At 32.9% G+C, this 10,887-nt stretch overlaps 1 long non-coding RNA gene across 1 annotated transcript; it reads left to right on the forward strand.

Moving 5' to 3' along the window:
- Positions 1-493: 493 nt before the first annotated feature.
- On the forward strand, positions 494-8,663 carry LOC118183834 (uncharacterized). The gene is made up of 2 exons (XR_004757298.2): positions 494-626; positions 8,173-8,663. It is a non-coding gene; the product is annotated as an uncharacterized LOC118183834 (long non-coding RNA).
- The last annotated feature ends 2,224 nt before the right edge of the window (positions 8,664-10,887 follow it).

The raw sequence follows: 10,887 nt of genomic DNA on the forward strand, positions 1-10,887 counted from the left end.
TGACTCTCAATTTTGTTCACACATATTATGAACACACTTGTAAATATTTCAAAAAGAATTCTATACCTCATCGTTATCTCTATACCTTTCCCTTGATTTCCGGCATAAAAAATAGAATACTGAAAAAAAGAATCTACTAAATGTATAAATCGTACAATAACGGTTAGAATTGATTTTACAATGTCGTATAGAAATTTAAGTGTTTTAGGATGTTCCTAGGATTTTCTTATTTTAGAATTGTGTTTTAGTATTTAATAATATACTCTAAAATTATGCCCATTAATGGCTCTTCAAAGTGATTTTGAATTGGAATGACTGTTAGAATTGAATGAATGATTTCGGAATTGGAGAACATATTCATGCTATAATTTAACCGTAAATTTTATTTTCATAAATTATTAAATGAAAGATGTGATTCTGAAACGAACGTAGTAGAAATGTTTCAAATATCTTCAACTAATTTCCATATATCGTCTGCCATTTGCAACTTTCGTTTGTGACGTCAGTGCCTAGAGCTTTCTGCCTTGTAAACATTAACATTTGATCATTTCGCTTCTAATTCCGCGTTGTGTGAACACCGTGCTTTTAAGTAGATAGCTCTTCGTACGGTAATACAAACCTTTCAGGTATTTATTTCACTTTTGTTTTAATTGGTTTTGTTGTTTGGCTGTCCATTTGTTCTTTATGAAATTTATTCTTTATGAAATTTATTCTTTATGAAATTTATTCTTTATGAAATTTATTCTTTATGAAATTTATTCTTTATGAAATTTATTCTTTATGAAATTTATTCTTTTATTACAAAATTTGGCTAATCTTTGGAATATGGTAACAGGTAGTTTGGCGACATTTTGGTAAGACGATAAAGGTTACTAGCTAGGACTTTAGCAGTGTACATGGATAATGTCAAGAGTGTGCGCAATGCCATTTTTGTGCAATTCTGGGATGTTTTTTTAAGTGAAAATAGGTCGACGTGTACATGGATACCGTGTATGTGCAATTCTTAAAAACGCGGCAAGCAGTTTGCGATTCTGCACTTTCTCCCAATTTCGCACCTAATCTTTGTCATGATTAAGCATTTTTGTTCCATAAAAGTTCTAGCATAAGCGTAATTCGGCTAGCAGATTGTTGGGAAAAAAAATGTTGAGTTAAAAAATAAAAAAATGCTTTTATTTCGTGAAAACAAAATGGCGTTCAAACAAAAACTAGTAAGTTGCTGTAGCAGGGTCGGTCGCCAAATTTTCGCCAAGTTACCATAATCCAAAGATTAGTTCCAAAAGGCCGTTTAAAAAATAGGGGTTTTGAGAGGATAAAAATTAATATTGTGTATTAAGGAGATGACTGTTAACCTTTAAAAAAAGTCTGAATGCTTTAATGGTAGAAGTGTTTACAAGTGTATGTAATCGAATTATTTTATAATTAGTAGAGTAGAAGTAAGGAAATTTCACTAATACAACCACTTCTTTAGCATTTAAAGAGCAATAGCTACGAAGTAATACGTACGTATGCATAACAGTATCTAATTTTATTTTGGTATCTTTTTATTAAAGCGGCCTCCGAGAATAAACTGGCCCAACAGTGGCAGAGCGGTAAAGTCACTGAACGCACTGGCTTCATGGGCGTTTTCGCCATGAGTAACGTGTGTACGAGCCAGGTTCCCTTAGCAGGTCCTCCGCGAAGGCATCCCTACCCTTAAACAGATAGCTCTCGAGGCTTTATACCTTGCCATGTAATCTCATATTAGCACCGCGTTGCATTTTTGCCCTCGCTGTGTGTTCTTATAGTCATTTTTGATGAGGTTTCGAATTCGAATTATTTAAAAATATATTAGAACTTTATTAGAACTACTTTATTAGAACTTTTGCTTTTGTGTTTGTGACGTTAACAATCTAATTTAACAAGGGATGAGATGGATGCCATATAATTTTTGCAAGGAATCTGATAAGCGAGTATGCGAAAATGGTAGCAACATGAAACTTTCTGTTAACGACGAAACCATTTGGAGCTGTATTGTTAGAAAGTGTAAAAAAGAAGGTTCTCCTGGTTGGAAATTGGTTCGACGTTTCCAGAATATCTTTCGTCACTACTGTTAGGTTTATACATTGAGCGTAGGATATGTGGGAAATATATATAATTAATATATATAATATGTATAATTAAATATATATAATATGTGGGAAATATATATAATTAATAAATATATATAATTAATATGTGGGAAAGTGCTGCAGATGACTCGAATAATTATTTGCAATAAAATAATAAGGATTCTTACAAAATATTCTTAGGAAAAAGTACGTGACTAAGACCAGAAGTAAACAAATTGAATAGCTGTCAGTAAAAGAATGCGCGAACCTTGAAACCTGCATCTGTAAACCTTTTTCTTTGCGACACGATTTGGTCTACTAGAACTGAGCCGTAAATTAGATAAATGCTGGTAGTTCGACCTACGGTCGAACAGGCTATGTCCTCGAAACCATAGGCAGATAGCTCTCGAATTGCTTTGCCTTAATTATTTACAGTGGCTAAAATAAGTATTGGCAATTGCCTATGATTGATCATATTAGCTAACAAAGGAAATGCTTGACAATTTTAGGTAGACATAACGGACACAGGAGGTAGTAAACGCATAAATTTAATAAAACTTTCGTTTTAGTATGTCTTTTACACAAAATATACAACAAAAACGTAAACTTGCGTGTCAAAAAAGTACTGGCAAGATCACGCAGTAAAATGTGTGAACAAAATTTAATAATTTATATTAATACCTTTTGCATTTATAACAGCTTGTAATCTATTTCTCATAGAGAAAACGAAAGTCTTGCTTTACTATTGGGAATTTTGCTCCATTATTGCAGGAGTATATTCTTAAGTTCATCTTTATAAGAAATTTTGTTTCCTGACTTCTGGATCCAATTTGTGCCATAAATTTTCAATTGGATTTATGTCACGGAATTGAGGGGGTGTCTACCTAGCGAGGAACGTTATAGAGCAACTACTTTCGGGTGAGCTCTGCTGTTAGGGTCATTGTCCTGTTGAAACACGAATGATATTCCTAAGACAAGTATTTGGGCACTGAAATTCGAGTTATAGCGCAGTATGTCAGTGTAAGTACGGGCTGCCATAATACCATGAATAAAGCATAGGTTACCAGCTTCGTTTGGCTGCCATATAGCCCCAAACTATGACGCTCCCTCCACCATGTTTCACAGTCAGTGTTAAATGTTGTGTTTCTAGTTCAGTGTTTGGCTTTCTATACGCATATTGTCGTTCCTCACTCCCGAAAATGTTAAACTTTGATTTGTTGGAGAAAATAACTGTATTCCAAAGCTCGTCTGATAAATTAACACGAGATTTTACAAAATCTAATCTTACTTCTGTTTATTTGTAAATGAAATGTTTCTTTCTAGCTGCCCTTCCATAATAACTCCCTTCAGGTTTAACATTCCGTACAGTCTGTTCACTGAAAGTTTTATGCGAAGTGTTAGCAACACCTTTGGCTAACGGGAGTGCACTTATTTTAGGAGTTTTCCTAATCTCTTTAATAATGCCCGTTTTCCCTTGCAGAAAATATTCGAGGCCGTCCACTTGTAATGTTATTTTCTGTCGACACTGTCTCTTTGTGCACTTTTATAACACTTCTAACAGTAAATCAATTTATGTTCGGTTGTATTCCTACAGCCCGATAAATTAAACCCTCATTTCTGAGCTGAAGAAGCATGCTTTTAGAATTAACATCCAACTCCTAAGATTTCGAAGCCATTTTATCACAGTGTTAGCAAAATAACGTTTTAAAGGTTTTAAAGTAGCACTGCAGGATTTATACGGACAGAGGTTTTTTATCGTCTAATCACGCGACCTCAAAATAACAAAATCTGTATAGCTGTTAGAAGTTTGCCAGTACTTTTTTGACACAGATTATTTTGTGTAAAAGGCTTCATTAGATTTGTGTGTTTATTTACCTCCTCTGTTCGCTATGTGCAGCTAAAATTGTCAAGTATTTCCTTGGATAGCTTAATATGATCAATTCCAACAATTTCCCATACTTCTTTTTATCCACTGTAACTCAACCGCTCGAGGCATGATCTTTCGTTGCAGCGCCATTTCTGATTTTGGAGAATAGTAAAATTTCATTTTGAGTTTTTTAACAAAACCTTTCATTATGAGGATAACGTTGTTGTAGAAGAATTTAATCACGACTGTTGGTGATTAGACAATTGCCAAAATTTTATAATCAACATTGAATCTTTCTTAATAGTAACAACAGCAGGTACAAAAAAAAAAAAAAAAAAAAAAAAAAAAAAAAGCAATTGAAAATTTTGAAGCAGAATTCATTTGATCAATAATCATTCTGTTTGCTTATGCGCGATGATATTACCTGAAGGCTCAATCACTGAAGGCTCCTGGAACGCATAAACTAGAATGTTTTTCAGCTCCCTCGTTACGGCCTCTTTAATGGCCTGGACCGAGCCGTGGTGACATCATTTCGTGACACTTTTCGGGCGGGGTAAGAAGTTTTAAGGAGGCGACATATCGGCTGTACTTGTATTTGACTCAGAAAACGGGTCGCCGGTGTCCGTCCAGAAATCGCTGCATCATAGCGGCTCCATCATGACAATGCGAAGAGCCACACCGTCTTTGCTGTCATAGACTTCCTGACCAAACATGGCATCACACAGCTTTCCTAGCCTCGCTAAGTCAAGATGTCATTTATTCAGACTTCTTCCTGTCGCCCCGACTGAAAAGGGTCATGAAATGACGGCACCACGAGCCGTACGGCTCGGTCCATGCCATTCAAAAGGCTGTAATGAAGGGGGTTCAAGAGCTTTCCAAGTTCTCTAAGGAACTTTCAGTTATTGGCAGACTCGCTGAAAACGCTGTGTTGATGCAGAATGCACATGTTTTGAAAACTCAGTCTATGTGTCAAAATTGTGGATAAAGATTTTAAAAAATTCAACCCTACTACTTTCCGGACAAACCATGCATATTAAATTGCTTAATGCCTTGTTTTATGTACTTTTACTGTATAATAATTTTCTCATTCAATACCTTTTTCTTATGATTACTCCAACTTTATATTCATCTGATTTTTCACTCGCAGTTAAATTTTTTTATTTATGCCTAATTATTCAGTTTGGCCCTAAGGATGTTTTATTAAAATTTTGCACTGAACACTAGCAGGTACGTTATTTTTATAATTCTACCGTATCGATTGTTTTTGTATCATAAATATGCACAAACAGGTATTATCTGTAATTATGTATGATTCGTAAATCAATCTGCATACATATTTTACCGAATTCATATAGCACCTAACATTGCATTATCCGTGTTAATGTAATTCCGAGTTCAGCATTTATTTAATGTATTTTTAATTACTACTAGGGCACAATATAAACATAACGTCTACAATTCTACCAGGATAACTTGCTATTAGTGTGTGCATAAAAGCCTAAATTGTGATTTGTTTTGCTTCATGATTGGTAATGTATAAATATTTGGGCTAATCTTTGGAATATGGTAACAGGTAGTTTGGCGACATATTTGAGGCGATAAATCACCTAGGACTTTGGGAATAATGTGAGAAGTACTCAGTTCCGATTACGCATTATTTTGTGTGAGGGAAATGAGAGATCATGAGATGTCATGTGACATTAATGGACGAAATACAGTTCTTTAATCGGAAAAGAGGGTAAAAATTTGGAAAAATATCTGTAGTACTATATTATTTTGTATTAAGCTTCATTGTGTGTTGTGTGAAAGAGTGTTGATTAATTTTTGAATTGCATGGCGCTATCTAAAGTGAATTCTAAATTTTTAATGCGTTTATCTGATAATTCAAAAGAATTGGTTGAATGGTGTATGAGTGTAGGATTAATTGCGAATAAGTATGAATGTCCAACATGTGGGAATGAAATGAGATTGTCTGAAAGGAAGGATATTACAGATAAGTTTGAATGGCGGTGCAAGAAATCTGGTGAAAATGGACATTTTGTGAAACGGAGTGTAAGGAAGGGTACGTGGTTTGCTGAAAGTCGTTTGAGTATGGGGGAGATTTTATTAATTTCTTATTAGTGGGTGAATAGAATGCCAGTTGACTACTGGATTATTTAATCTATAAGCAAAGTTTATCCGCCACGTAATCAAGATTTTGAAGAAGATTAGGTAAGTTAGTATTTTTAATTATTTGAGGATATTATTTTTATGCATTGTTCTAAATGTAAAGACTAAGTAAAGTAATATGGTATTATTGGAAAATTGTTATTAGCAATGATTTAGTTTAAAGTAATTAAGATTGTAAGCTAATTTTTATTAATTTAATGTATGTGCTTATTTATATTTTAAGTAGTGTTTTTAATTTAATTATATTTTAATTAAATGATAGTTATTTTGTGAATTATGTTTGTAGGAATTTGGTATACGTTTCAGTGGAAGTAAACGTGCATGGCAATAATTTAAGTATTTGTAACCATTTTTAATGTTTGCGGTATAAATTCGTTGGTGACATTTATAATAAAATAGATAATTTAGAGGTAAAAGTTTTTGGATATTTTGTTTATTTTATACGTGGAAATGTTCATCCTTGGAAAGGGTATATATTTTTTCGCGATCAGGTAATTTCATATATGTTCTTTTTACCGGATTTAAAGATTCACAAAATTTTCATGCATTTTCGTGAAATTTTTCTAATTTATGAGAAAAAAGCAGTGTACATGGATATAGTGAAGAGTGTGCGCAATGCCATTTTTGTGCAATTCTGGGATGTTTTTTTAAGTAAAATTAAGTCGACGTGTACATGGTTTATGTGTATATGCGATTCTGAAAAACACGGCAAGGAGTTTGCGATTCTGCACTTTTTCCCAATTTGGCAGTTAATATTTGTCATGATTAAGCAGTTTTGTTCCATAAAATTTCTAGCATAAGTGTAATTCGGATAGCAGATTGTTGGAAAAAAGTGTTCAGTAAATAAAAAGAAAAGAAACATGTCTTTACTTCGTGAAGACAAAATGGCGGCGAAAAAAAAAAATAGAGGGTTGCTGTAGCAGATTTGGTCGCCAAATTTTCGCCAAGTTACCATAATCTAAAGATTAACCAATATTTGTACATACTTCTCCTTTACAACTTTACCTGCATCGACACCCTGCTCTTGTTATGAATTTCGTGCTTCACATATATGATAACAGTGGAAAGGTGTCTAAAATCTGTATTGAAATATCATGAATACGTAACACTACACATTTGCAAAGCTCTTTGTAATATAGCATCTACAGCATCTTTATTTAAAATTTGTGTAACTGTTAGTGTGTATTACAACTGTGAAACATTGCACTCGACAAATAACAACAGCTTTCCAGTGCTCAAGATAAGGTCATCAGCATTTTTCACTTAGCCTCCATAACAGACATTACCAGCATGTATTTTCTCTCCATGTCCCGGTCCTTCTTTTAATATTCCTTTTTTTTATGTAGTCAATTCCTGGAGGACAAAATACTAAGCTCGAATTTTTTTTTAATCCCACCGACAGGACCCGACAGGCTGAAGAGCACTTAGTGGACCAGCTCTTCTGCCGACGGCTAAAAGAAAGAAAATTGTTTATATTTCATTGGATATTTTTCATCTTCCGACTTAAGTGTATTCAGTGTTTTTGTTTTTTGCAATTTTATTATGAAACATTCTGCGTATGTCAGTTTATATTTTTGGAATGCAAAAATGCTTAATGATTACACAATGTACTTTATGTATACTTTATAATTTAACAGGGTAAAAAATATTTCATGCAGCGTGTATATGACTTCGAGCATTTTGTAGAAGGAACATATACGGTTAACATTGCGCTTTTAATTCAGAACAAAATAAAGCAGAACTCAATACAATATATCGCATCTATCTTTTAAATTTGACGAAGAACTGAATAGCTTTGGGCGTAAAGGTATTCCGATTCCACAAACATGCCAAAAAGTAGACTTCTTAGATGCCAAGCTGACGTCAGGGTAATCATTCCAAAGAGATTTGAAAAAAATTCAGTCGTATTATATTTCATTTAGATGCTCCGTTTTTTAAATGTACAGGGAAGTAATATGAAATATTGCCAAGTGGTTATTGATTCGAAATCAAATATGGGGATAACAAGATAATTTTATCCTAATCAAATTTTTATTTCGTATGTTGCAGATTATCTGGTGTCATGGAAGCCTGCTTGAGACGCATTTTTATTATGCTGAATTGTTACCTTGGTTGGTTTCTGGCCATTGCCCTGACGTTCTTCTTTTTAGCAAAATCGTCCAGCATTGATAAATTCATCCCAGTCATCTGCGTTTTTGTCATCTTTCTAATCTTCACCATGGTTTACAATGTCTACTATATAATCTGGAAACGACGGATGCAAAGACTTTATAGACCGCCACCGATTGAATTTATCTTCAATGAAAGATTTTTCATTGATATGCTTTAGAAGTACATAACAGCATTTCAGTTTTTGAAATCTTTAATATTTTTACTGTGACCAACAATGACTTTTTGTAGCTTTAATATTTTAGCCTTAAGTGAGATTCGTTCAATTCTTTGCTTTTAAAAAACAAATCTTAAAGAGCTTCAGACATTGATATATGTATTATTAGAAATATGAGGTTTATATAGTGTCCTATTAAATAACTTGCACTGCCTCGGTTTGTATCGCGCGTTTAAGCTTTCTGTAATCTTCATGGAAGCTAAACTATGTTTGACAGAACTTAACGTACAGAGAACATAAGTCGTCCTAAAATATTTCATTCGTCTTAGTATCTGAATCATATCTAATGTTACATGTGAAGGTACAATTTATGTTCCAAGACCTAGCTGGATGTTATAAGTATTGCATATGAAATAAGTTAATCCTCAAAAATAATGATTATGAAATAATATTATTCTCTTGTTCAATGCTCTGTTGTGTTTTCTGTTAAAGCATTAAAACTGATTTTGAGAAGTAATAATTGTTGTTACAGATTATGTAAAGGCTATAATTATAATTATACTCAGTTAAAACAAAATTAAGACAGGTTTCAAATCCTTTACTATAGTTTCGGTACATGAAGAATGATTCCATAGTATTATGTGTCATTTGATAGGTTGTGATGATATGACTCAGATTAGAGTAAATGTTTCAGATGTGACTCAGATTAGAGTAAATGTTTCAATCATGTAACATCACAATTTGATAAGGGAGAAACCATACTTCATATTTAGAAGTCAACTACCTAAATATAAGCTACCTAATTCTTAACAACGGGGACACTGTTCTTTACACTCTCTAAAGCAATGCAATATTATGAAACGTAATCTGGGAACTAGAAACTAAATCACTTTCTTCAAACATAACATAGCTGACTTGGTAATAACAATCGAATTTTATTATTTTAATTTCAATAAATTTTTAAGCAGTTTTCTGTTAGAAAAAAAATATTCAGAAAAATTAGTAGCATTCTCAGTATTTTTTTGTTTGATGCTGCTAGCATGTGATTAAAGTTTCTAGTATTTATCAACTACCTGGTTATTTGTTTAGCTTTAAGTGACTTTTCACATTCTTCGACTCTCTTCTACTACAGATTTAGACTTCCTTTTCTTTGAGAGTAATGAAATATTTTAAGCAGTTCCCTTACTGCTGTTGAATCCAGCCACTTTCGTTTTATCTGGAGATTTGTTAATTTTTTTTTTAAATTTTGTACAAAAGAAAAGGAAGTCTAAATCTGTACTATAAGAGAATCGAAGAATGTGAAAAGTCACTTAAAGCTAAACAAATAACCAGCTAGTTGATAAATACTAGAAACGTTAATCGCATGCCAGCAGCACCAAACAAAAAAATATTGAGAATGCTACTAATTTTTCTGAATATTTTTCCCAACAGAAAACTGCTTAAATATTTATTGAAATTAAAATAATAAAATTCGATTGTTATTACCAGTCAGCTATGTTAAGTCTGAAACAAGTGATTTAGTTTCTAGTTCCCAGATTACGTTTCATAATATTACATTGCTTTAGTGTGTAAAGAACAGTGTCCCCGTTATTAAGAATTAGGTATCTTATATTTAGGGAGTTGACCTCTAAATATGAGGTACGAAAAATAATTCAGTTTTTACGAAAACGCGAAATAGCATTCTTACTATCCAAGGCATTAACTCGGATATTAAAAAGGTTTGATTTTTGCTCAGATTTTTACTTAAGTCTAGATAAATCTAGATTTATTTTAACTTAAGTCTAGATAAATCAACTGAAGATTATGCTTCGTGTTATATCTAATTATTGTGTTATGATTTGAAGATACTACGTGTAAGTGATACTAGGTTTGAAGAACTTATGTTCTAGTTGTGAACTAGGAAAGGATCTCTAATTGATCCTGGTTCACCATACGCAAGTTCGCGCGCTAAAACCTCCACCGACCGACACTGCAAGTATCTAGGACTTTTCGTCTTCGCCATTTCACCGTCACCTTTTCGCCGACGGGAAGTTTCACCGCCGGGACGTTTCGACGTCAAGACTTATTTTCCTTTACATGACTGTATTATATCTTGCCGTATTATACTCGAATTAAATTTATTTAATTTTATAATTCTGTTTACCTTTTGTGTACTTAATAAAGGTTGCTTGTAATATATATAGTTATTTACAAGTATGATATGTAAAGAAATTACGCATTGTTAGTTGGACAATTATATTAGTATCAAAGAGAACTGGGGCTAAATTTCTGTTATATCAGAAGTTATATTATAGATTTTAAAATTATGCGGGTACAATATTTTTTCTTGAAATTTTAATCGGCTAGTTCAGAGAAATCACACATACAAGCAGGAAATTCACATTTTTATTAAATCTGAATTGAAAACTGAATTACTTTGGAATCTTGTCAGCACATTA

This window comes from Stegodyphus dumicola, chromosome 11 (assembly GCF_044657685.1).
Source record: "Stegodyphus dumicola isolate Sdum_Otavi_A_Nest chromosome 11, ASM4465768v1".
Taxonomy (NCBI): domain Eukaryota; kingdom Metazoa; phylum Arthropoda; class Arachnida; order Araneae; family Eresidae; genus Stegodyphus; species Stegodyphus dumicola.